Raw genomic sequence first — 27263 nt, 5'->3', positions numbered from 1 at the left:
TCAAGAAACTTTTTGGTGATTCTCCAGAGCTGGCCAAATAAGCAGGACTTCTCTGTGTTTCATCAAACTAAGCTCTGCTTCTCCCCCACCCCCTTCATACAGCCTGCCTTCTATCTATAGCCTGAAACAGATTCACTTTCTATATTACCTTTACTGGTTTTCCATTACCTGCATAATAAGGGCATTTTAAACCCTTGACAGTTTAGCCCCAACCTAATTTTACTGCTAATTTTCTACTAATCTGTATATTCTTTTTCTCCAAATGTCATTTCCTCTGCTCTTAACTTGCCTTAAATAACTCTTCATAAACCCTTCATAATCTCCTCAGGCCACCGAGTCCCACTCCTAGTTTCTTTTATATTTGTAAATTCCTAATTGTATTTAAGATCCAACTCAAGAAGTCACTTCCTTGGTGATGATGTCCAGAGTTTCTTTTCTTCTTTTTTTTTTAAATTTAATTTAATTAATTTATTTTTTTAATATGAAATATATTGTCAAATTGGTGTCCATACAACACCCAGTGCTCATCCCAACAGGTGCCCTCCTCAATGCCCATGACCCACTTTCCCCTCCCTCCCACCCCCCCATCAACCCTCAGTTTATTCTCAGTTTTTAAGAGTCTCTTATGGTTTGGCTCCCTCCCTCTCTTTTTTTTTTCCCTTCCCCTCTGCCATGGGTTTCAGTTAAGTTTCTCAGGATCCACATAAGAGTGAAAACATATGGTATCTGTCTTTCTCTGTATGAATTATTTCACTTAGCATAACACTCTCCAGTTCCTTCCACATTGCTACGAAAGGCCATATTTCATTCTTTCTCATTGCCACGTAGTATTCCATTGTGTATATAAACCACAATTTCTTTATTCATCAGTTGATGGACATTTAGGCTCTTTCCATAATTTGGCGCTTGTTGAAAGTGCTGCTATAAACATTGGGGTACAAGTGCCCCTACGCATCAGCACTCCTGTATCCCTTGGGTAAATTCCCAGCAGTGCTATTGCTGGGTCATAGGGTAGATCTATTTTTAATTTTTTGAAGAACCTCCACATGGTTTTGCAGAGTGGCTGCACCAGTTTGCATTCCTACCAACAGTGCAAGAGGGTTCCCATTTCTCCATATCCTCTCCAGCATCTGTAGTCTTCTGGTTTGTTCCTTTTAGCCACTCTGACTGGCGTGAGGTGATATCTCAGTGTAGTTTTGATTTGTATTTCCCTGATGAAGAGTGATGAGCATCTTTTCATGTGTCTGTTGGTCATCTGGATGTCTCCTTTAGAGAAGTGTCTATTCATGTCTTCTGCCCATTTCTTCATTGGATTATTTGTTTTTCAGGTGTGGAGTTTGGTGAGTTCTTTATAGATTTTGGATACTAGCCCTTTGTCCGATATATCATTTGCAAATATCTTTTCCCATTCTGTCAGTTGACAAAAGCAGGGAAGAATATCCAATGGAAAAAAGACAGTCTCTTTAAAAATGGTGCTGGGAGAACTGAACAAAGTTCCTTTTCTTCTGATACAAAATTAACAATCACAGGGGCTCCTGGGCTCGGTCAGTTGAGCATCTGACTCTTGGTTTCGGCTAGGGTCATGATATCATGGTTCGTGGGTGTAAGCCCCACATCTGACTCCGCGCTAATGGTGCGGAGCCTGCTTGGGATTTCTCTCTCCTCTCTCTCTACCCCTCCCCTCCTTGCCCTCTCTGTCTCTCTTGAAATAAATAAATAAACTTAAAAAAATTGTTTTTAAATCAAAATTAACAATTCCTTTTTTTGTACTTCTGTGGTGCTTTAATTCATACTGTTGGCGGAGTAGCTATCACATTGTGTTTTGTGGTTTATACACATGTTGTCCCTTTCTAGGCTGTGAACCACTTGAGACATTACATCTTTTTCATGTCTAAATCCCTAACATAATCTCTTGCACAGGATAGACCTTCTATACATGTTGAATGGAATAGGCCTGCCAGTAATACTCAGTAATCATCAGTCCAATACTCTCCTACACTAGAAACAGTGGCATTCAGCCTTTCCCATTCTCTGTACATATTACCTGGCTTTTGCTAATGTAGTTATTTCTCTGTTGATCCACATGTCTGTCTTTATGCCAGTACCACCACGCTGTCTTGATTACTGTAGCTGTGGAAAAATTTTGAAATTTGCAAGTATGAGTTCTCCGACTGTCTTTTTCAAGAATTGTGACCTGTTCTAGGTTCCCTACTTTTCCATATGAATTTTAGAATTAGCTTGTCAATTTCTCAAAAATGGATTTTGATGAGGGTTACAGTGAATATGTAGATCAGTTTGGGGAGTAATGCCATCCTAACAGTATAAAGTCTTCCAGTCCATGAACATGGATGTCTTTCCATTTATGTAGGGCTTCTTTAATTTCTTTCAGCAATGTAAATTTATTCCGTATTTTCTAAAGGGCCTAGAGTATTTATGCTGAATAGAATCTTTCCCCTTGTCTTAGTCTTAGTCATTTAAGTGAAATAATGGAAGATGGCAGCTCTGGCTGAAAGGTCTCTGTTACACTTTTAAAGCTGAATTACATATTATGCTGTGCAGGGAAGTGAGTAGTTCAGAGTTCTCTTTAATCACTCTGACTGTCCATTTGGCTCTTTTGCTTGCAAACAACAGAAAGCAATTCTGACTAACTGAAGTCAAGAACAGGAGTTATTAAAATACTGTGAAATAGGTAAAAGGAAAACTGATTATTCAGGTCTTGGAAAGAACAGGGGTATTAGTCACAGTCTCTTCAGAAGGACTTTCTTGAGATGAGTCTTTCCAGCTGGTTTTCATGCTTATATCATTTAGTTCAAGATTTCCATATCTGGAGAAGAGAGTTTGCCTGGCCTGATTTGGGCATGTATCCTCCCTTGGTCAGTGGAAGTCAAGGTTTCCTTACTCAGCCTCACCAAAGGAGAATAGAGGTGTTGGTACTAGAAAAAAGGGAATGGATCAGTATATGCCACCATGAGGGTGCCGGCTAATTTGTGGTTCATACCTTTAAAAACAAAGGTAATTCAGGTCTCATTAATCCTATTATCCAGTGCCCAATCAGGTATGCAGTCAGCTGAGATAGATTCTCTCCAAAGAATTTCCAACACTGACCAACAGACAAATGTTCTACAATCTGATACTAAATAGAGATACAGTAGGACTTTGAGAAGGTAGGTGAGGTGGAAAACACTTTATTAGTCTGAAAAAAATGGAAAGGGGTAGTAAGGATATTCTAGTTCATATAGTAAACAGTATTTTGAGAAACAGATCCTCACAATAAAATATATTTCCAAACTGCTGATTCTAGGAGATGCTAGGTTGATGTGAATTGACATGGTTGACGTGGTTCCTGTCTTCCTACCCAGATTCAGCCTGGCTCAATGAAGTAAATTCCTTCTGAGAGAATTAGTACCCCTTTGGGGGATCACTGCCATTTAAAAGAGAGCTTTTTAACTTTAGTTCTTTTAAAAATCGTTGTTCCATGATTGAACAAATGGCCAGTGTTAATTTATATAAATGTAGAGGGGCGGTTGAGGACAGTGGCTGATACTTGGCAGGATTAAGTGGGATTCATGATAATAGAGGCTTTTGATAGCTATGGAATCTGGGCTAAGCTTTCTCTGAGGCAAGCAAGGCTCTGGATCACAGAATCCTAAAATGGCAGAGCTGGAAGAGACTTTAGAGAACTAACCAGTCCTCTTTTGTTACAAATAATGACAGTTTGCATCAAAGTTACAATTTTGTGGCATTCTCTCTGCTCAGAAAGAACCTCTCACTTTGTAAACTACCCTAATCAGTGTCATAAACCGCTAAGGAACAGGAAATTTCAAATTGCAGTCTAGTGTGGACTCACTCCAGTCATCCCAGAATCTCTGGGGACCTGGCTTCAGGCCATGCACCACCAGGACTGCTGCTGTGGACTCTAGCAGACATACATACATTGTCCAAATCATTTTCAATCCAAAGTTACAGAATTCATCAGTTCTGAAGGTCTCCGGCAGATGGGGAAACCTGAGCTTTGAATGATGGTGACGAGACATTTGTATACCATTTCACAATTTACAAAGGATTTTTCTCTTATGCCATTTTATTTAATCCCCGCCACTTTTGGAGATGAGCTTAATTATCATCATCCTCTTTTTTCAGATGAGCAAGCCGACTCAGAAAATACTTGTCACACGGCTAGTTAGTAGAGTGGCAGAGCTAAAATTAGAACCTGGATCCTGGAATTTCAAATCCCATACATTTCTTATAGCATTAACCTGTTTCTGGGTAATTCATTTAGTAGTGGGGAACAAACTTTGTCCTGTTTGTTCTCAGACCAAGGAAACTGCCAGGCTGCCAGATGTTTTACAGAGTTTCACCTGTCTAGCTACTAAGGAAGGGGTGGGGCATGACAGCTCCTGGCAGGGTCAGATGGCTATGGAGATCCCAGGAAAAGTCTAAGACATGTTGTTGCTGCATATGTCCCGTGTATTCACTTGCCACTTACTGCTCCTTACTTCTTTGGAATGATTCAGACCAAGGCATGACTCTACTCTATGCCTCTGGAGTCTATACCCTGATTCTCAAGGACTTGTCACTCCTCCCTTAGGTTTTTAGGATGGAATCCTTTGATTAGTGCTTTTGGAGGACAGCCTTTCTCTGAAGAAATGTATCTTCCTTTATTCTAGAGGCAGAAATTATGATGCAGATGGGGTGTTAAAATCATAATGGCTTGCCATTAGAGCTAGAGTACATTGTTTATTCATCACCATTGATTATTTTGCCAAGTGTTTTGTGTAAAAAGCTTCTTAGCTTCTGGATGCCGCAGGATAATTTGTCACCTACAGTACTCAACACCCATTGCCATTGCAGCTGAGAGGAGCATGCTGGATTCTAAAATCCAAGGCCCATTTGGCAGCCAGCCTGCCAAAATACATGATGACTTCAGGAGGCTGCAGGTTCTTTGCTGACTAGAGGAGGTGAGTTCTTTAGGTAAGAAATATAGAACCTGATGTTGATTAGCTCCTGAGTATACTGAGGGACCAGCAGCATCAGCATTACCTGCAAGCTGTTGGAAATGCAGAATCTTGGGCCCTGCCCCTGACCTACTGAATCTGCATCTGCATTTTAGTGAGATCCTCAAGAGGATTTGTGTGCATATTAAAGTTTAAAATGCACTGGTATAATGGACATTGTTGGTTGCCTGTCAGCACTCATTTCCCTTGTTTTATGCACATGTTTTTCTGTTAATTTCCCTCTCCCCTGCAGATAGCCCTGTGAATCTGTCCTTTGTCTCAGTTGGTCAGAGCATAGTTTTCCCTCAGTGACTGTTGATGGTGCAGGGATAGTCATGTGACTTAGGTAGTTAGCTCAGTCATCAGGAAAGACTGATTCTTTGTTTTGGGTAAGCATTTTCTATCCCATCTAGCAGGAGAGAAAAAATAATGAAGCATGCTCCTCAACATCATCATTATCATCATTAATCTTCAGATAATGGAAATGTAGCCCTTATTTCCACTGGTAGCCATCCTATGCCATGAGGGGATTAGTCTTGAGATGAATCTGACATTGAAGTTGTTAGAGCAGAGAAGTAGAAAGAACCCAAATTTCTGATTCTGGCATTGAGCTGTTGATCTATCTTGTATTTGGATCTCTCCTTGCCTTTAGTCTCTCGATTATGTGTAATAATAAATTTTTCTCACTGTTTTATGCCAGTTGTCTTTAAGTAATTTTTATTACTTGCAGGTGAAAGTATCCTAGTATATTCATACACAGAAATGCTTGCTGGATTCCCAAAGTATTGTATATGCTGATCCTCCTGTAAAATATCTACTTTTTCAGCTGGTTTTAGGTTTTTCTCCTAGTGTTTTGAATAATACTTTTACCATGTGGTGATCATTAAATTGTTCAGATGAAGGTTGGTATAGGGAAAGGAAAGCTAGAAGTAAGAAGAATGAGAAGGCTGTCCTGAGAAAAGGCATACTGGGACTCACAAGTGCTGTGTGCTTGATTGTAGAGCCCAGTAGGACTGCAGAGTCCCCTAGTGTGTGAGCCCACTAGACTGTAGAGCCCACTGGTTGGGTGCTGACCCATGCTTTGCCCCTAATTTGGTGTTGGGACCTCAGTTTCCTTATTTGTAAAATGAAAATAATAATGAAACACTGGAAGTAGAAATGCTTTGAAAACTGGACTTTTTTTTTTCCAGTCTATTTCTCATTTCTAATTGTTTTTGTTTTTTCCTTATTTATGGTGGTAAAACATATATAATGTGAAATTTATCATTTTAACTATTTTTTGAAAATTTTTTAATGTTTATTTACTTTTGAGAGAGAGAGAGAGAGAGAGGCAGAGGCACAAATAGGGGAGGGCCAGAGAGAGGGGGAGACACAGAATCTGAAGCAGGCTCCAGGCTCTGAGCTGTCAGCACAGAGCCCGACGTGGGGCTCGAACTCGTGGACTGCGAGATCGTGACCTGATCTGAAGTTGGATGGATGCTTAACCGACTGAGCCACCCAGGTGCCCCATCCATTTTAACTATTTTTAAGTGTACAATTCAGTGGTGTTAAGTTCACGTTAACAGTGTGTGCAACCATCACCACTATTTCTAGAACCTTTCTGTCACCCCAAACAGAAACTCTGTTCCCATGATATAATATCTCCCCATTCTCCCCTGACCCCAGCACCTGGGGACTTCTATTGTACTTTCTGTTTCTATCAGTTTAACTAGTCTAGATACCTTATATAAGTAGAATTACACAGTATTTGTCCTTTTGTGTCTCACTCATTGCACTTAGCATAAGGTCCTCAAGGTTCATCCACGACGTAGCATATGTCAGAAGTTGGGATAGCTCACACTGGCTATTGCGAGTAATGCTGCTGTGAACATTGGTGTACAAGTATCTGTTTGAGTCTGTTTTTAATTTGTTTGAGTGTATACCTCCGTTGCTGGATCATATGATGATTCTAGGGGCAATCACCAAATTGCTGAAAACTTGACTTTTTAAAAAAATAAGTTGTTACCATGTATTTGGAAACAGATTGTAATATGGATGTATGTTTTTTCTCTTAGGACTATAGTGTTTTCATTGAGAGAATGTAGTAGTTTAACATGGGATTCATGAACTGACCCTTTTATAACACACTGAATCTATATACTGTCAGATTTATGTACATTCTTCTCCTTAATCAAATAAGAGAATAGTTTCTTTAAGTTAAATGTGTCAAAGATTTATGTGTAAAATGATTCATGAGATTGTTGATGTCAGAATACCCAACTTTGTGTATGTGTTTGAGAATGAATTGATATACTACTAATAAGGACAGTAACATCTTTATGACCTGTGAAAAACAAAAGGCTGAATGTATAATGAAGAAAATATGGGTATAAAAGCTCTTGCTCTTCTATTAACACTTTTCTATCAAACAAATGTTTGATTATTAGATGCCTAAAAAATTATACATACAGAATTAGGAAGAAAGTCATTGTGTGAATTCTTGTTGTAATGTCTCTGAAATATACTAGAAGGTAATCTTGGATTTAAAATTGTTTACCCTTTCTTTACTTGAAATTGTAAAATGGGATCTGTCAGCCTACCAGAGCATATATGCATTTTTATAATACTGAAAATGCCTTTGCTGTTCTGGCATTTCTCATCCTTTTTTAATGTGACTTAGACTAGCTTAGTCTGCAGGATATATTGGAGACAAATATCATTTTACATCCACTGTGAGAAAATCTTTAAGAACACATTTAAAAGTAGGAAAATAACACTGCGGAAACCCTGCCACGGCGACCGATGCCATGCCAGATTCCCACTGTCAGGAGTGATTGATCAGGGAGCTGCATCCCTTCCAAGAAGTTACTCCATATGGATTAATTTATATGCCCTTATATGCCTATGGCTTTAGTTTAGCTTGCATATAAAATCCACATTAGAAAGCTGTGGAGATAGAAAATTGTAACAATCCTGGACTTCTGTAGTAATTGGAGATACTAGTCTGAAATGTCCTCCATGTGTGGAAATGTTTGAAAAATAACTTCTGAAGTGTGTTGTTCTCAAGTAACCCACACTACATATAATTAAAAAAGTTTATTTTCATTTATTTTTTAGTTTATGAATATGAGTTGATTTTAATTGGCTGTGATTTAGAATTACTTATGTTCCATAAGGAGTTTGAAAATTAAACTTTATAATTGTGGTCTTATAATCTATCTTAATAACATATGAAACTATTACTTTTATTTTGCAGCATAGCGTTAGTTTTGTATTACATTAGAAACGACTTCAGAATTACAAAAGGGCATGATAAAACTATCTGTGTAAGAATCACATCCTTCACGTTTAGAAGAAATTCTTCTTGAGGCACGTGGGTGGGCTCAGTCAAGCCTCCAACTCATGATTTCAGCTCAGGTCATGATCTTGTGGTTTATGAGTTGGAACCCCATGTTGGGCTCTGAGCTGATAGTGTGGAGGCTGCTTGGGATTCTCTGTCTCCTTCTCTCTACACTTCCTCCACTCGCTTGCTTTCAAAAATAAATAAATACACATTAAAAAAAAAAGAAAAGGTTCTTCTTGACTCTTAACATCCTGTCACCCCCTATTCTCAGGTGAAACCTATGTGAAATTAAACATATTCTGTGATATATTTGCTGGGGAATCTGGAGAGTCTCCTTCAAGATGTGCTTGTGAGCAGTGTGCGTGTGTGTGTGTGTGTGTGTGTGTGTAATATTTTCAGTGAGGTGGTTAAGATTTAAGCAGATAGGCAATCATTTATAAAGTGGTTTGATGCCAAATCAGCCTTGAAAACCATTATTCAATAGTCATTTATTCTGCAGATACTTATTCTGTTCCAGGAACATTTCTAGGCACTGGGGATTTAGCAGTAAGCAAACAGAGCCCACCCCCATCCCCTCACCACCATAGCGTATACAGTGTAGAGAGTTCTTTAAATTTTTCATTTTCTGCCCCAGGGAGAGGTGGTGAAGAATGCCTTTCTAGTGCCCTTTCTGAGGGGAGCTTTTCAACCCTGTATTCCTGGGGCCAGCAGAGAGCCTGGCACTAAGTGTGTGTCCCATGAACATGTGCAGAGTGAATAAATGAGTGATAATGAGGTCACTATCACTTCTCATTTGGATTATTGCATTAACTTCCTAACTAGTCTTGCTTTTCTCCTTGCTCTCCCGCCTCCCTACAACTCCCAGTCTGTTCTTAAAACAGAAACCGAAGTGATCTTATTAAAAGGTAAGTCACATCCAGTTGCTCTTGTTCAGAGACCTCCAGTGAGTCTCCAGTATACCGGGTGGAAAAGCTACAGTGTTTAGAGTGACCTACAAGGCCCCACAAGTATCTGGCCTCCTGCTGCCTTCTGGCCTCATGCCCTATTGGTCTTCCCCTCATTCATTTCCCTTCAGCCACACCTGCTTCTTTGTTGTTTCTCAGACTTACCAGCCAGGCTCCCATCTCAGGACCTTTCATCAACTGTTCTGTCCAAAATGCTCTGTCCACAGATGGCCAAAGGGCCCACTCCTTCACTTCCTGTGGATCTTTTCTCAAATGTGTTTTCCTTAGCAAAACCTTCCTCAGCTACTCTTATCAAAAATTGCAACTCTCCTTTCCCTGACACTCCTGATCTCCCTTCCCTTACTTTCCTCCTGGCACTTATCTCTAAACACACACACACATACACACACACACCCCTTGGATGGATGGATGGATTTTAATTTTGTTGTTCTCTTTCTATTACTATTAATTACCACCTAGGCAATCTACAACATTTATAAGGGTTCCTGTTAGTGACTCAGTATTTGTCCAATAAGTAAAACAAAACAAAAACAACCAATAACAAATGTTTCTGTCTGAAATATACTTTTAGTAGGGCCAGAATGATGCCTTCTGTGTCTGTGTGTGCTTTGGTAAATGACCATTGGTTTTGCCAACACTGTGGCTCTAATTCTAGTTCCAGTTGGACAACAGAAAAGTTTACTTCTGGCCTTCTGTAATGAATATAGTAGTTTAATGAAAAAAATTAGCTGTATTCGTCTTTTTTTATTTTCTATTTTTATTTATTTAATTAATTAATTTATTTAGTTTATTTGAGAGAGAGAGAGAGAGCACGAGCTGGGGAGGGGCAGAGAAAGAGAGGGAGACACAGAATCTAAAGTAGGCTCCAGGTTCTGAGTTGTCAACAATAGAGCCCAGTGCAGGGCTCGAACCCACAGACCATGAGATCGTGACCTGAGCCGAATGTGGATGCTCAACCAACTGAGCCACCCAGGCTCCCCAGCTGTATTTGTCTTTTGACTGCAAAGTGCCAACACAAATGAGTACATCTCTTAACTGTCTGTGGTGTTTATATTTATCACTTGCCTTCTGTCAGAATCTTTCAGTCTATTGATACTGTTTTTAACTGATACAGATTGAAGGGTATGGCTCACATCCAGAGTGACATGTGCTGACAGGATAAATGTTGAATGTTTGCTCTAAAGATGCAGACAATATCAGATCCTAGAGGCAACCTCAGCTATTCCCTCTCATCTTTTTCACCTGCTTGAAATATCCTAAGTATCTCCAGATCTTTAGTTGGGTTCTCCCTAAGGAGAGGTTTCATTGAATTTTATACTGTGAAGTACTTATCAATTGATGGGGAATGGGAAGGTCCAGAATTGAAAATTTCCATACTTTCTAATCTTTAGATGAAAGAAATTTTGACATTCCATTTGCTGGTTTAGATGTGTGCAGTCCTTTTGATTGGATATAATCAGGGGCCGGGTAGTGGTGGGGAGCATGGAGTTTGAAGTTGATTAGACCTTTTGCAAGTTGCTTAACTTCTTTGAACCCCAGTTTACCATATTTTACATATTTTATCTTCATGAGTGCCCTATGAAGTAAGTACTATTATTAGCCATTTTACAGATGGGGAAACAGGTTTGAAGAGATTAAGCAACATGATCAAGATCATATAGGAAATTAATAATAATCTGCATTAGGGTTCTCCACAGAGGCTGAACCCATAGGGTTTGTGAGTATGCATATGTAGATTGATTGATTGACTGATTTTAAGGAATTGGCTTGCACAATTATGAAATCTGCAGGGTGGACTGATAGTCTGAAAATCCAGGGAAGAGCTGATGTTGTAGTTCAAGTCTGAAGGCTGTCCGCTGGCAGAATTCAAACCCAGTCTTACTTTCACCATTATGCTATATGCCTCTTCTCGGATAAACCTGCTGGTTTAGGGCTTGGCACAGACTGATACTGAACATAAAATTAAGTTCCACAGGGGTGGTTGAAGTGGAATGCATATTGCTACAGCTATGTTGCCATGTTAGGACTGAAGCTGAAATGGTGATTGTGTAGAAGATATGAGAGATGACAACAAGGGTGTGGATAACACAGCATAGCCTGGAGAAACCTGTCTGTTGCAATTATCCAAAATGGGTATATTGTACTGTAGTCATTGTAGCCCAGGGTTACAGGAACAGACACAGCCAGAACTCTGCCCTAGCTCTTTCAGAAAAACTTGTAGTTTCAGGAAGGATGTGTGCTGGATGAGATCTCTAAGCTTTCTCCAAGTCCATTTCTGTCTAAACCCAGAATTGCTCTGTAACCAAATTGACCTTTGAAATACTTGATTGTTTCAACCCAGCCTTGCTCACTGGGTACTGTTAAAAGCGAAGAGGTGATTTTTTTTTTCCCTCTCTCCTGCATACCCTGTCTACATTCCACAAGGGTTGAAGTGGGATGCATAAAAGGTTGCTATAGTGATGTTGTCATGTTAGGGCTTAGCCAAGGTGGTAGAGTTTCTGGCAAGGTTGCCAAAGTGGATAGTTAAAATTTGGTAGGAACAAAGGTCTCTGAAAAAAATATGGCTGGCACATAATTGAGTCATTTAGTAACCATAGAGGGTGTTAACCAGCTCTTTGCTATCTTAGCTAGAGGAAAAAGAAGTAAATTGTATCAGGAGGTAGAGTTAAAATTCTGTCTTGGAGATAGCTGCTTATTAAAATGACTGCTTAGGGGAGGAATGAACTTGTTTAAAAGATAGGCAGAGTGATTATATGAAACCAGTCCTTGGAAATGTACATTGTAAAGATAAAATTATTTTTCTTAATTCTGTCCTTGTCTGTTTTTTATGTTATGCCCCTTTTTTTTCTTTTGGTGTGTTTTTTAAAAGTTTATTTTGACAGAGAGAGGGAGAGAAGGACAGAGAGAAAGGGAGAGAGAGAATCCCAAGCAGGCTCTGCACTGCTGGCACAGAGCCTGACATGGGGCTTGTCACATGAACTGTGAGATCACAACCTGAGCCAGAATCAAGAGTTGAATGCTTAACTGACTGAGCCACCCAGGCTCCCTGTGCCCCGTTTTGTTTTTATTCTGTCAGTTTTATTTTCTGCATTACTAGCTCTGTCTCATGTCTGTGTGCAATAAAATGAAGGGTTTCAGGGTTTACCAGGCATCATCACTTATGACAGGGCTGGGGCAATTTAGGCCACTTCTCTGCTTCACTTTCCTCACCAGAAGAGTGAGGACTACAATCCTGCCTACTTTCCTTCCTGTGAGGATTAGGTGTGGATTCCTGGTGAATCATCCAGGGCAGTACAAGACTCAGTAATATAATTTGCATGAGCTGCTTTAATGTTGGTGATGCATCAGTGCTGTCCCTGGGGGTAGAGTTAAGGAATCCAACTGTGAGTGTCTTTGTCAGCAGTTGCCATCTCATCTGCAGGTCAACTTTTTAAGGTCTGTATTATTTATGCCCTCATTTATATGGATGAGGAAAGGGAGTGTCAATGGATAACTTGCCCACAGCCATGCAGCAAGTGGCCCAGCTGACCACGTTGCAAACTTGAATCTGTAATACTCACACACCCATGCTCTTTCAAATATATTGTGCTAATTTCTGTTTTGTTTTGTTTTTATTATGGTAAAAAATATGTATAAAATTTACCATCTGAATCATTTTTTAAAGTTTATTTATTTTGAGAGAGCATATGTGCACGTGTATGTGAGGGAGGGGCAGAGAGAGGGAGAGAATCCCAAGCAGGCTCTGACGTGGGGCTCAGACTCAAGAATCATGAGATCATAACTTGAGGCCAAATCAAAAGCCGGATGCTTAACCAACTGAGCCACCCAAGTGCCTGCTCCACCATCTGAACCATTTTTAAGAGTGTAGTATAGCTAAGTAGTGCTAAGTATATTTACATTGTTGTGAAGCAGATCTCCAGAACTTTTTCATCTTCCAGAACTGAAACTTTGTAACCATGAAACAGTTCCCCATTTTCTGCTCTTCCCAGCCACTGATCATGGTCATTCTTTCTATGTCTATGAATTTCGTTACATTAGATACTTCATATAAGTGAAGTCATACAGTATTTTTCCTGTCATGACTGGCTTATTTCACCTGGCATAGTGTCCAAGTTCATCCATGTAGCACATGCCAGAATTTCCTTCCTTTTTAAGGCTGTATTGTATTCCACTGTGTATATATACCACATTTTGTTTTATTTGTGCATCAATAGATATTTGGGTTGCTTTTACCTCTTGGCTACTATAAATAGTGCTGTGAATATGTGATATGTGCACATATCTCTTGGAGACCCTGTTTTCACTTCTCTTGGATATTTACCTAGAAGTAGGGTTACTGGATCATATGATAGTTCTATTTTTAATTTTTTGAGGAATTGCCATACTTTTTTTAATAGCAGTTGCACCATTTTCAATCCAACCAATAACACACAAGGGTTCCAGCTTCTCCATATCCCCACCAACACTTATTATTCTGCTTTCTGATTTAGGGTTTTGTTGGTTTGTTGGTAATAGCTGGCCTAATGACTGTTAGGTGGTATCTCATCGTGGTTTTGATTTGTATTTCCCTGAGATTTAGTGATGTTGAGTGTCTTTTCATTATGCTTGTTGGTTATGATTGGTATATCATCTTTGGAAAAATGTTCCAAGTCCTTTGCCCAAAATTTTAGTCAGGTTATTGAGTTTTTTGTGGTTGAGTTACAGTTTTTTATATATTCTGAATATTAACCTTTTATTACATACATGATGTGCTAATATTTTATCCCATTCGATAGGTTGATTTTTTTACCCTGTTGATGGTATCCTTTGATGGACAAAAATTTTGAAGTTTAATGAAGCCCCCCACCATTTATCTATTTCTGCTTTTGTTTCCTATGTTTTGGGTATCATGTCTGTGGAATCATTGCCCACTCCAAAGTCATGACGCTTTTTCCTTATGTTTTCTTCTAGGAGTTTTATAGTTTGGGGTCTTAAACATTCAGATCTTAAATCCATTTTGAGTTAATATTTGTTTAGGATATATTTGTTAATATAGTTTAGAATAAGGGTCCAGTGTCATCCTTTTGTATATGGGTATTGAATTTTCTCAGCATCAGTTGTTGAAGAGACTTCTTTCCCACCATGCAGTTATTTAAGGAGAGAGGAGAGAGAGCGATGAGACAAGGAACAGATAATTATTTGGGGAAAAAATAATGCTAAAATGTTTTTTCCTTGTTTGGTGCTACATAGAGAAAGGTATCTATAGATCTTTGCTTGTATGATATGTTTACAAGAATTATGGAGAATCTGTTTCCTTGACTTAGAGTTGAATTATTATTTATATTTGTTCATGTGGAGAAAAAAAAAATCAAGGTATTACAGTAATACAGTATTCTCTTTGGCTCTGAAGAGACCAACTTTGCAGAAATCCAGGGTCTCTGGAATCCAGAAGTTGTTGGCAGGTTGGTGGTGGGGGGAAGGAAACCCTTTTAATGGCAAACTAATGAGGCCCTGAGCTCCCAGAAGCAAACAGACATGGAGGAGAAAAAGAGCCAAGGACTCAAAGAGCCTGTATTCTGTGTACTCTGATGGCTTGATCCACAGTGGGGGCAGCAACATCTCAGAGGGAGTGTGACCATCTCCAGAAGCAGAGGAGAACAGGGAAAATTAGCACAGAAGAGCCAGAAAGCAGAGGCATGGGGGTTAGCAGCACTGGCATGAGCAGTAGACCTTGAAGAAGGGGTCCTGACTGAAGGTACTCAGCACTGTGGCCTGGTGGTGGAGGGTAAAGGGGGTAGGGGGGCACAGAACCATTTTCCCTTCACCTGAAGTGTTAGCCTTCAACTAGCTAAAAAAAAAAAAAAAAATAGACTTTCCAGAAAAACTCAGTCCATAGGAACTCTGAATAACTAACTGGGGAAGGAAGAGTGTGTGTGTGTGTGTGTGTGTGTGTGTGTGTGTGTGTGTGTGTGTTTATGTAGCTTTTTGACTAATGTGGTAACATTTCTCAGAGTTGCTAAAACTTTTCAGATATCTAATACTCTTGTTAAAATCTCTGGGCTTTGAGTAGGATTATAGAAATCTTATTTGTATCTTTATTCCTTTCCTTTTTTCAGTAAGTATTAAGTATCTGTGTGTTATTCATTGTGAGGGATACAAATATTATGCATCCTTCCGTCAGGGTTATAATGCAATAGAGAAGATAAATGTTTATAAGTAATAGTAATAATGATAATAAGACAAAAGGTTGTCTTTTTAGATAACCTTTTGAGGTTATCTAAAGGAAGAGGAAGGTCTTCTTAAGGATAGAGAAACTGAGAGCTGAATATTATGTAGTTTATAGGTCTAGGTCCTTGATCATGTTACATCTTATGGAAATGACAAAAGACTTCAAACCGTAATTCTGTAGACCATATTAGCATGAATAGCAACTGTAGAATGTTTGATTCTACTGCTCTCCTACTATACTAGATCTCTCTTTGAGCTATTTCCACACAGTAAAAATACCTCTGAAAATAAATATGGAAACGTGTAAATGCTTGTTATCCACATCATTTGACTAAACTGGGACAGTAGATACTCTGACAGAAATGTAATACCTTTCATTGGAATACCATTCTGTGGTATACAAAATAGTCTCACATAATACTACAGAAATAGTGTGAATCTTAAACATTTAACCTTTTCTTTCTTTGAAGATTCTCACTTTTTAGTTTATGAGAATGTAGCACATAATCCTGTACGGTGAGAAAATAGAGATAGAGGCATGGGCTAAAAGACATTATTTAGGAGAGCTATTCATTGTGTGCACAGGGCAACTGAGAGACTTGAACTTTGCTGAGGGCGAGTATCTCATCTGTTCTTCTGGAGTTCGGCCAGATTTGACTGACAATGTTCCTCCAGGCCAAAAACCACTGATGCTTAAATTTTAAAACAGGTGGTAAAGGGTAAAGTTCTACCAGAAAATCTCAATTTAGTGCATCAGTTGCAAAACTGTAATAAAACATACATACATGTGTGTTTATGTTTGAGTTTATGTTCAAATACCGATTGCATTATGAGTGGCCCATTACAAAGCCACTAGAAAAGTTATTCTGAAGAAGGATTTGAGTAACTGTGGCTTTTTTTTTTTTTACCATGGGACTTGTATCTTAACTCTGACTTTGTACCTATATTCTTCATGTCTTAATGTTCTCCTTTGCCTTCCATGAATTTTCCTTTATTGAGGTATACTTGGCATGCAGTAAACCATTCATATTTGAATTTTACACTGTAAGCTTTGACTCATGACATCATCACCACAGTCAAGAAAATGTCATTGCCACTTGTCGCATGCCCCTTTGTCAGTCTCTTCTCCACCCACTGCACCCTGTGCCTTTCTTGGCCTGAAACCCCACAGAAATTGAAGTTCTGAATGTGTAGTACAAGGTAGCTTTGTTGGTGCTCGACAGCTTCCTGGGCTACATCAAGTGTGGTTGGCCAATGCTTTCCAAATTATAGTGAAGAGTGAAGCTTTTCTTTAAAAAAAAAAAAACAATAACTTTCAGTTCATAGCTGTCTGATGCTTATATAAAGGACAGTAAAAATGGGTTACTAGAAAAATGAAATGAAAAAGAATTCATGAATGCAAGTCTCAATTTTTTTTCTTTAGACCAGCAGATATAAAATTTCTCTGTCAAATTTTAAGTTTATAAGTTCTTGTTCTTAATTTCTGCACTGATTTCATTGCAGATTGACAGAAAAATCTCATGATTACATAGGCTATGCTGAGTAGGCAACTCTGCTTTTCTCCTGTGTGTTTCACTGGGTATAAAGATCTCTTGGGCATGCTTTTAGAGTTTCCCACTTGGACTGTTCTGCAACTTCTGGCAGCTACTTTCACTTAAGAAATAATAGAAAACTAACAGTTGTTGGGTACTCTCTAAATGCCAGCCAGTTTTATACATTCTTCTATGAGGCTAGTTGTGAGCTTGTCATATATGGCCTTAATTATGTTGAGGGACACTTCTGTACTCCCTTTGTTGAGAGGTTTTTGGATTTGTTTTGTTTTTTTTTTATCATGAGTGTATGTTGAATTTTGTCAAATGCGTTTTCTGTATCTATTGAGATAATCGTCTGATTTTTATCCTCCATGTTGGTAATGTGGTGTATCACTTAAATTTGTAGATGTTGAACCATCCTTGCATCCCTGGAACAAATCTAACTCTGATCATGCTGTATAACCCTTGTTGAATTCAGCTTGCTAATACTTAGTTGAAGACTTTTTCATCTGTGCTTGTCAAGGATGTTGTGAGTAGCTTTCTTTGCTTATAGTGTCCTTGTTTGATTTTGGTGTCAGTGTGATGCTGGCCTCTTAAATTTTGGATGTGTTCCTTCCTCTTCTATTTTTTTTGGAAGAGTTTGAGAAGGGTTGATATTAATTAAATGTTTGGTGGAATTCACCAGTGAAGCCATATGCCCTAGACTTTTGTTTGGTTGGAGGTTCTTGATTACTGACTCATTCTCCATACTAGTAGTTGTACTCGTACTAGTACAATCTTTCAGATTGTCTATTTTTTCATGATTCAGTCTTGGCAAAGCATTTGTATTTTTTCTTTCTGAGTAATCCTCAGAACAACCCTAAAGTATGGGTGTATTAGCCCCAGTGGGAGGTCGAATTAACTCACTTATATTTATGCATTTAGTTAAATGTTTCTGAATCCTTGCTATGGGCAGGCTTGTCCTAGGCTCTGGGGAGGCAACAGGAAGCAGAGCAGACAAAACCCCCTGTCCTTGAGGGACCTACATCTTTTCTGGGGGGAGACAACATAAACAAATAGATGAAACACATTAGATGGTGATCGATAAGGTAAAGAGAAATAAACTAGAGAAAGGTGTAGGGGACAGGAGGTGGGGATTGCACCTTTAAATAGGGTGGTTAGAGAAGTCTTCACTGCCATGACATTTGGGCAGAGATCTGAAGGGGCTGAAGCAGGGAGAAGCACTCAGAGCTAATAGCAATTGTAAAGTTCCTGGAGTTTTTTGAGATGCTCACTGATATGAAAGACTTTTCTCCCACCTAGTAAATGGCTCATCTGGGTTTGAATTCAAATTTGGCCTTTTCTGTTATGCTTTCCAGTTTTTATTCACTATCCATGCTCCTGATTTAAAGATGCCTAAATCCAAATAAAGTGGAAATCCATTTGGGAGTGGGAATGTAATTTATGTGTGTTAGGGAGTTAGATGGAAAACCTACTCTCTGTGTGATCTTGCTTTTGATTATGTCTGAATATTTTCCAAGACTTTGAGTATCTTACTCCTAAGAGTACAAAATTGATGAGTTTTGTAGTTGAGTTTCCATTTTTAAATGGATGAAATTTCTCTAGAGGACATAGAAAGCCAGACAAAATCAGGGAAAGAATTTTCAAAGAACAGATGATTAAAGCTTCAGAAAGAAGGCATTGCTTTTGTTTAAGCACTTTGAAGTTAAGGATTGTGTAAGTCCTTCCCTACCATTAGTGACCTGGTGCTTAACAGACAGCTCTCCTCGGCATTGACTGGAGCCTTTGCTGGGACTCTTCTCATCTGGCTGCTCTCCCTGCACAAGACTTCCCTTCTGCACACGCCGACAGCTCTGACCCAGACCCTTTACCTGTGGTTCCAAAAGAGGACTTCAGCTACCTCCATTTTGATCTCAGTCAATTATTTCTAATTGATTAAGTTCTTCTTGCCAGCTTATCTCAAAACTCAGGCAAAAGATCCTGTGGGCTAAGCATCCTATGATGGGAATGGAAACTACCTCCTCAAACAATACAGACTGCCCTGAGTCAGCAAGACCCCTTGTGACTGACCCCATGACGGATGGACCTGTTGACCTTTACTGCCCACCACCCTTCATCCCACATCTTCCTTATATAAACCTAGATGTATTTTCAGCACCTTGGAGATGGTTAAGACATTAGTCTGCTGTCTTCCTGGTGTTGGCCTCACTGAAGTAAATTCCTTTCTTGTTTCACTGCCATTCCTCTCTCTGCCTTTGGATTTTGTCAGTGGTGAGTGGTTGAACCTTGTCTGTTAAGAACCCCTCGCACCAGGTGCTCTTGCCCCTCTGCATCCTGATTACAGTCCTGGCTGTTGAACCTTAGATTCTTTGCCCTGTCACCTCCTCCAGCAGCCCCACATTGGGTTGGGGAGGAGGAGGAGCGGTATGTTGTCATTCATGATTGTTAGGGTGCACTGTTCTCAACTGAGCTTGAGGGCTGCAATTGGCAGAGCAGGTATTCCTATGTCTATTTAACAGATGAGAAATGTGAAGCTTAGAGACATTAAATAATTTGTTCAAGCTAATCATCCCCCAGTTAAACCATTATAGATATTTGAACCAAAGTCATTGGTTTCCATATTCCCTGATTGCTGCTACGTGGTTTCTTTTTTTCAGCCTGATTTTGGATAAAGAAGCTTTTGTGGATTGGTCATGATTTTGTTGTATGGAATTTATTATATGGCTCCTATGGAAATTGTAGAATTTTAAATAATAGAGAATTGGCTTCACATTTTTGATGATTGAGTTGGGGGACTAATTGATGTCATTTTTTTTAAGATCTTATTTTTGGGGAGCCTGGGTGGCTCAGTTGGTAAATCATCTGGCTCTTAATTTTGGCTCAGGTCATGTTTTTCACAGTCTGTGAGATCAAGCCTCGCATTGGGCTCTGCACTGACAGCCTGGAGACTGCTTGGGATTCTTTCCCTCTGTCTCTCTGCCCCTGCTGCTTCTCTTTCTCTCTCTCAGAATAAACTTAAAAAAAAAAAAAAAAAACTTAAAAAAAGATTTTATTTTTAAATAATCTCTACACCCAGTGTGACGCTCAAATTTACAACTCCGAGATCAGGAGTCCAATGCTCTATTGACTGAGATAGCCAGGAGCTCCTGATGTCATTTGATTTTTACAGTGTCTTGCTAATTTTCTTTAAATGGGAAGGTAGATTTCCCATATACCCCCCCACCTCCACACACGTGTAGCCTCCCTTACTATCAACATCTCTCACCAAAGTGTTATATTTCAGTTGATGAACCTACATTAATACATTATTCACCCATAGTCCATACTTTACATTGGAGTTCACTCTTTGTTGTATTTTCTATGGGTTGCATAAATGTATAATGGCATGTATCTATCATTGTGATATCATACAGATTATCTTTACTGCACTAAAAATCCTCTGTGCTCTACCTGTTCTTCCCCCTCCCCACCACGTCCCATGTCTTACTGATTTGTTTGTTTGTTTGTTTGTTTGTTTTAAACGTTTTTAATGTTTATTTATTTTTGAAGGAGAGAGAGACAGAGCTGAGCAGGGGAGGGGCAGAGAGAGGGAGACACAGAATCTGAAGTAGGCTCCAGGCTCCTAGAGCTGTCAGCACAGAGCCTGATGCAGGCTTGAACCCGCGAACTGTGTGAGATCATGACCTGAGCGGAAGTCAGACGCTTAACTGACTGAGCCATCCAGGTGCTCTCTTACTTCTTTTTTTATTTTTATTTATTTATTTATTTTGAGAGACAGTGCAAGCAAAGGAACATGAGCAGGGGAGGGGCAGAGAGAGAAGGAGAGGAAGAATCCCAAGCAGGCTATGCACGGTCAGCACAAAGCCTAATGCGGACTCATTCCCATGAACTATGAGATCATATCATGACCTTAGCCGAAAGCAAGAGTTGGATACTTAACCAACTGAGCCTCCCAGGCACCCTTCTCTTACTTCTTATACCTACATCTGACTACGTTTTGTTGTGGTCAGGCTGCCAGGCTGAGTGCATCTGGACTGAACACTGACTTTCAGAGGGGCAACTTTAATTACAGCTCTCCTTTTCTCCATCTTCCTTTAGGCACTGTTTATTTCTTTTCTTTAAAGAATGTCATGGTTTGATTCATAATGACTATTCCGGAAGTCAGTCTTGAGTCATCAGAGTTATTTAGTCTGTCATCTTGGGTGCATGTGTGTGTCAGTGTGGTGGTATTCATTTGGGATATTTGGAGAACATAAGATATAGTAATCTTGATTCCATAACTAAAATCAACTCAAAAGAGGTTGCCAACAGGACAAAAAACAGCAAGATAATGCTAATAGGCATATGTGCTGTACATGTGCATCAGGAACCAAAAGCAGCTGAGGCCAGGATTCGAAGTTTTTCTACACTTAATGGTAGATGAGACATAACATGAGCAGAGGGCTTGGGAATGGGGGAGAGGCCTGGTCTCGATGTTAATGTTAGAGTTACAGCAGCAACAGGGGCTTATTATCAATCATTCGTTTTCCCTAATCATTTTAGCTCTGTTCTTTTTATAAGGTTTTAGGATTCATGTACATGAATGAGAGCTACTAGTTAACCAGGTTTTATTCATCCTGTGAGGGGGTTGGATTAGAACTTTTGATAATGAGTCAGTACCATTACCATTCAGTTTAAGGTTAAGGAACAAAGCTCCTGGTCTCAGATTACAATCTAGTAGGGATAGGCAAAATAAGCCCTTTCTTCCCTTTCCCCTCTCCCTCCTTTTCTTTCTTTTCCTTTCCTTTATTTATTTATATTGAGGTGTAATTGACATATAGCATTATATTAGTTTCAAATGTATAACGTAATGATTAAGTATTTGCATATAGTGCACAATGATCACCACAGTAAGTCTAGTTAACATCTGTCCCAGATTTATCTTGATATGTGAGAGCATATGGTAAATATCCTAAAGAGACAGGGACAGAGTGATCAGTACTCACACCCTTAAATAGGAAGAAAAGTACTCTCTAACAAGGGTTTATGACCACCCCAAACAAGGGTACTCATTTCTGTTACTGCTTCACACTTCCTGACACTGTGGTTTGATCTTGACTCATATGTCCAAGTTCCTTGAACACGGGTTAAACCTCTCAGAATACCATATGATCTCATAACTGTCAGTGCACTGAGCATATTGTCTAATCAGTGACCATTACTTGTCTCCCGTAATGAACCTAATCTCATTAAAACCAGCGAAACTGTGGCTTCTTGTTCCCTGAGGCACAGGTGCCTGACATTTACTAGCAGATGGTGCTTCTTTGTTATCCCCATCCCTGGGAATGTCCTCTCCCTCCTTTTCTGGTTTGTGAGCACAACCAGTTGAGACTCACATTAGTCCCTTACCCCCTAAAGCCATCCCTGCAGCTTCTCTGTGCCCTGGCTCCTTGCAAACACTGCCTCGACTATTTCTCAGAATACTGTGATGTGTTTTGTATGTATCTCACAGTCTAGGGAGCTACTCAGGGGAAGGGGCTGTGCCTTGTTCAGCCTTCTGTGCCTTGTGCCCATACAGTTAGTTACAAGGTAGTCATTGGGTACATATTTGCTAAAATGAAAATGAAGGGAAGTTTCTGGTGTACAGGTTATTTGTTTGCCACTCACCCCTCTGTTTTAGTGGTACAAACTGGGTAATGATAAGTTAACATTTGCATTGGCACAGAAGTTAATTTTTACTGTTTTACATTCTTAACAAATGCAATTTCTCTGAATTATGATACTTCACTTTTTAAGTAAGAGGTGCTTCATATATTTTTAAACTACTGTTTAGCATTTCTGGGAACTTACAATGCAGGAGTTAAAAAATGAAAAGCTGTTTTTTCTGGGAAATGAAATCGTATCCATCTATTCTTCCTTCTTACCAAATCACTGTTGAATGCACTTATGAGCTTGTACATGTTTTGACACTCTAGGGAAGTATATCATGAATTGCCAGTTAGTCACCAATAATTTCTAATTGTGACTCAGTTTTTAACAAAGTACATTCTTTGCACTTAGGTGTGTAAACACTTGTTTCGTGTGTATCTGACCCATATACCCCATCCTATTTTGTTTTATACTCTCTAAGTAGAAACATTTTTATTTTGAAATAGTTTTGCAGTGTTAAAGCTAACACTATAACTTGGTAGTACGAAAAGATCCTGGCCACATGGATATGAAATGTCTTTGCTTTCCTGCACCCCCATTAGCCAGAAGGCTTAATGCTCTGGCTGAACTCTAAAAAGCATCTCTGCTGTCATAAGTATGATGAATGTTTGTGTTAGTTCATAAAACGTAAATGAGTTTTTAATCTATTTCTCAAGAAACATGATGATGTGGGGGTATCCTTTCTTTCTCAAGAATAAATCAAATCTTAAATTTCATGTTAGTATCTGGATTCATTATCCCATTTCACCTTTTTTGGTATGCATTCGTGGGATTTGCAGGCATTTTTGTGCCGAAGTGTTGTATATTTATGGTTCTGATTTTTATCATTTCAGCTAACACTCACTCTGAGATGATAGAGAATTTTGTAACAAAAGCACCTTGTTTGACTTTTTTTAATTTTTATTTTGTTTTAATTAATTAATTAATTAATTAATTTATTTATTTATTTATTTATTTATTTATTTTCAGTATATGAAATTTATTGTCAAATTGGTTTCCATACAACACCCAGTGCTCATCCCAAAAGGTGTCCTCCTCGATACCCATCACCCACCCTCTCCTCCCTCCCACCGCCCATCAACCCTCAGTTTGTTCTCAGTTTTTAAGAGTCTCTTATGCTTTGGCTTTCTCCCACTCTAACCTTTTTTTTTTTTTTCCTTCCCCTCCCCCATGGGTTTCTGTTAAGTTTCTCAGGATCCACATAAGAGTGAAAACATATGGTATCTGTCTTTCTCTGTATGGCTTATTTCACTTAGCATAACACTCTCCAGTTCCATTCACGTTGCTACAAAGGGCCATATTTCATTCTTTCTCATTGCCACGTAGACTTTTTTTTTTTTTAAGCCCAATGTGGGTCTTGAACTCATGACCCTGAGATCAAGACCTGAACTGAGATCAAAAGTCAGACGCTTAACTGACTGAGCCACTCAGGTACCCCGCCTTGTTTGACTTTTTACATTTATGATTTCATTTAATCTTTGTGTAGCCAAGTTATTATCCCATTTTGTAGTTGCTAAAGCTGAATACACTGAACCAAGATGTTACATCCAGTAAGTGGTACAATTAAGACTGTAAACCAGGGACTTTTACCTGTAGTCAGGGCACCTTCCACCATTGTATGGTGTTTCCATGCATATTGAACTTATTACTAGCCTAAAGCTGTGGTTTTCAGCTATGTTAAATACATTTACATTTTTTTATTCATGTTTAATATACATACAAAAGAGTGCACAAACCTTTTTTTATTTATTTTTTTAATGTTTTACTTATTCTTGAGAGAGAGAGAGAGACAGAGCATGAGTGAGGGAGGGACAATGAGAGAGAGGGACACAGAACCCAAAGCAGACTCCAGGCTCTGAGCTGTCAACACAGAGCCCGATGTGGGGCTTGAACTCATGAGCCATGAGATCATGATCTGAACCTAAGTCAGATGCTCAACCAACTGAGCCACCCAGGCACCCCAAGAGTACACAAATCTTAAGTACACAGGTTGATGAATTTTCACAAAGTGAACACATAAATTGAACTGTTTTGAATATGAATTAATATTAAAGTGAATTTAACATTGAGTATGTAAGACCTCTTGATTCTAAATAAATATATTTATTTCAAACTTCTATTACACTTTCCCCAGTACTAATTTGATTGTTTAAGTGGACTTCTAATTTCCTAGTTTGTTCATTTGTTTGAGAAGCCTTTACTGAGAGTCTTCTTTCTGGCAGGCATGTGCATAGGTGTGGGGAGATTCACCACTTGTAATAAACTTCCTTTTGGACCCTAATAAGGAATCAGGCAACAGATTGTGTGGTGTTAAACTCCATTTCGGGAGTACTGAGTGCCAGGCCTTATGGGAACATGAGGAACTTAGGGAAAATATCACGGAGAAAGTGACATCTAAGTCCTGCCAGATGAATGAGAATCATCCAGAGATGCCATTGTAGACAGGAAGAGCAGAGGGAGGAGCAGGTAGGATACTGAGATGTAGCACGTAGGTCCCCATAACTGGCTTAGAGCATGTGAAGTGTGTAGTGTACCTAGGGAATGCAGAGTGGGAGCAGGGACATCTAGATCAGGAAGGATCTTTTGTCAGCCTGAGACTACTTTTATTGTACTTAAGTTTCCTTGGCTACAAATAACAAGAATTGACTCTGGCAAACATAGGCTAAAAAGGAATTTATTGGAAAGATAGTAGGGTGGCTCAGAGAATGAAAGGGCCAAACATCCAGGTCTCTGAGAGAATAAACAACTAGAGCAACTCTGAGCATCTCAGCAGAAGAACCTGTGCAATTTCTCTGTAGGATAATATCATTAGTTGACTTGTTCTACTTCCTAAGGATTATTCTCTATTCATATTTCTAATTTTCAAAACATAGAATCTGATTAGCTTAGTTCAGGTCCAGTGCCCAAACCAGGACCAGTCACTGTGGCCAGGGTTAAGAACAAACGCTGTCTGATCAGTTGCCTGTTACGTGGTCAGGAGAGCTAGCTCCGAAACAGAGAGTGGAGGGAGGTGGGTGTGCTGCCTCAAAAGCCACGTTGCAACAGTGTGGAAAGGGGGTGGGTTGGAGACAGTGATCAGGAAGAAGTGCAAGTCCAGAGACCAGTTAGAAGGCTGTTATATTAATCCAAGTAAGAAGTGATGGCGCCAGAAGTAGGTACTGTCCACAGGGATAGAAAGAGGTGAATAGACTCAGGTATTTAAAGGCAGAAAAGAAAAGACTTTGCGTTTGGACATTGTGAAGTGTGTGGACATTTGAGGAGTTGAGGATGACTCCAGTGTTTCTGGCCTTGGCCACTGAGTGAATGGGGGGACCTTGTGTGGAGAAGAGCTACTTTCAGGTGGGGAACAGGGCTTTCATTCAGTTTTGAAGTGTTGAGTTGACATACCTAAGCAGACCATGTTTAACTTGAGAATACTTGGTGCCTTTTGGGATTCCAGCTTTGCCATCAGGGCCCCCTCTCTCTGACATAGAGGCACTTGCCAGCATTGTCCCTTTTTTGTCATGTCCTTGGGCAACTAGAGTCTTCCTACAATATTGCCATGAAAATTGACAAGCTTCATTCCCCTGCTGTGCCTCCTGTACTTTGGACAGTTTCAGGTCTGAGTGGATATTGGGGATTATACATTGCTCATACTCAAAAAGTCTCCCAGAGCTAGGAACATTCAGGACCAAGTGCTGTCCTTTAGGATCTTTCTTAGATATCATTGTGATTAGAAAAGTCTTGTTCTTTTATGACATTCTTTTCCTGACGTGATTTTATCTGAGTTTGAAAATACTTGAAAATTGAGGAGTTACTTGATTAAAGAGTTTAAATTATAGTTGGAAGTTTTTTAGGTAGTGTTTTAATTTTAGTAGTATTCAATGTCGTAGGTTAAGTCACACCCTGACAAGTAGTTCCTTAAGATACTTTAATCAGTGCTTTGCCATTAGGTAGCTTAATGGCTTCTGAAATCCTCTGGGTCAGTAATTCTCAGTGGGGCTAGAACTATTTCCTACAGAGCAACTGGGAACTTGTGGGGTAACAAAAAATACTCCACAATGGTTTGGGGCAAGGGGCACATAGGCATTGAGTTGGCTAGGGTCAGGGATGCTGGATGCCATGGACTTTGCATCCATAGGACTTTGATGCAGGTAAAAAAGAAAAAAAAAATTATAATTATTTGAGCATAGGACCTAATTCTATTTTAGATATAATCATGGCCTACTTTTACATGATTTCAGTAGACACTAAGTTTTTCAGGAATGCTATGAAATTTGTAAATTGAGTGAAAAATGAGGTTTGCTTAAGATTTTACTGTAAGTTCTACTCTCATACGTGGTATTAACTTCTTTTTTTATCCTGTTTATAACTTCAAAGACTTTAAGATAATGATGAAAATATATTGAAAATATTAAGATAATTTTGTTTTGTTTTTGTTTTTAATGAGAGATGGTTGGAAAACTAATGTTTTCTCAAGTGAAATAGGGCAGACACCCCAGGGAAAGCATATGTCTGGGGATAAACATGATGAACTTGCTGGGTTATAGATGTGTTTCATAAATAAGAACCTAAG

At 39.2% G+C, this 27263-nt stretch overlaps 1 protein-coding gene across 3 annotated transcripts in view; it reads left to right on the top strand.

Moving 5' to 3' along the window:
• The window catches only part of LIMS1 (LIM zinc finger domain containing 1), a 155917-nt gene that overhangs the window by 26546 nt on the left and 102108 nt on the right, over positions 1-27263 (top strand). The gene's annotated exons all lie outside the window — the stretch shown is intronic.

Source organism: Prionailurus bengalensis, chromosome A3 (assembly GCF_016509475.1).
Source record: "Prionailurus bengalensis isolate Pbe53 chromosome A3, Fcat_Pben_1.1_paternal_pri, whole genome shotgun sequence".
In the NCBI taxonomy this organism is placed as follows: Eukaryota; Metazoa; Chordata; class Mammalia; order Carnivora; family Felidae; genus Prionailurus; species Prionailurus bengalensis.
Note: the sequence above shows the minus strand (reverse complement) of the source record. Positions and strands in the feature narration are given on the sequence as shown.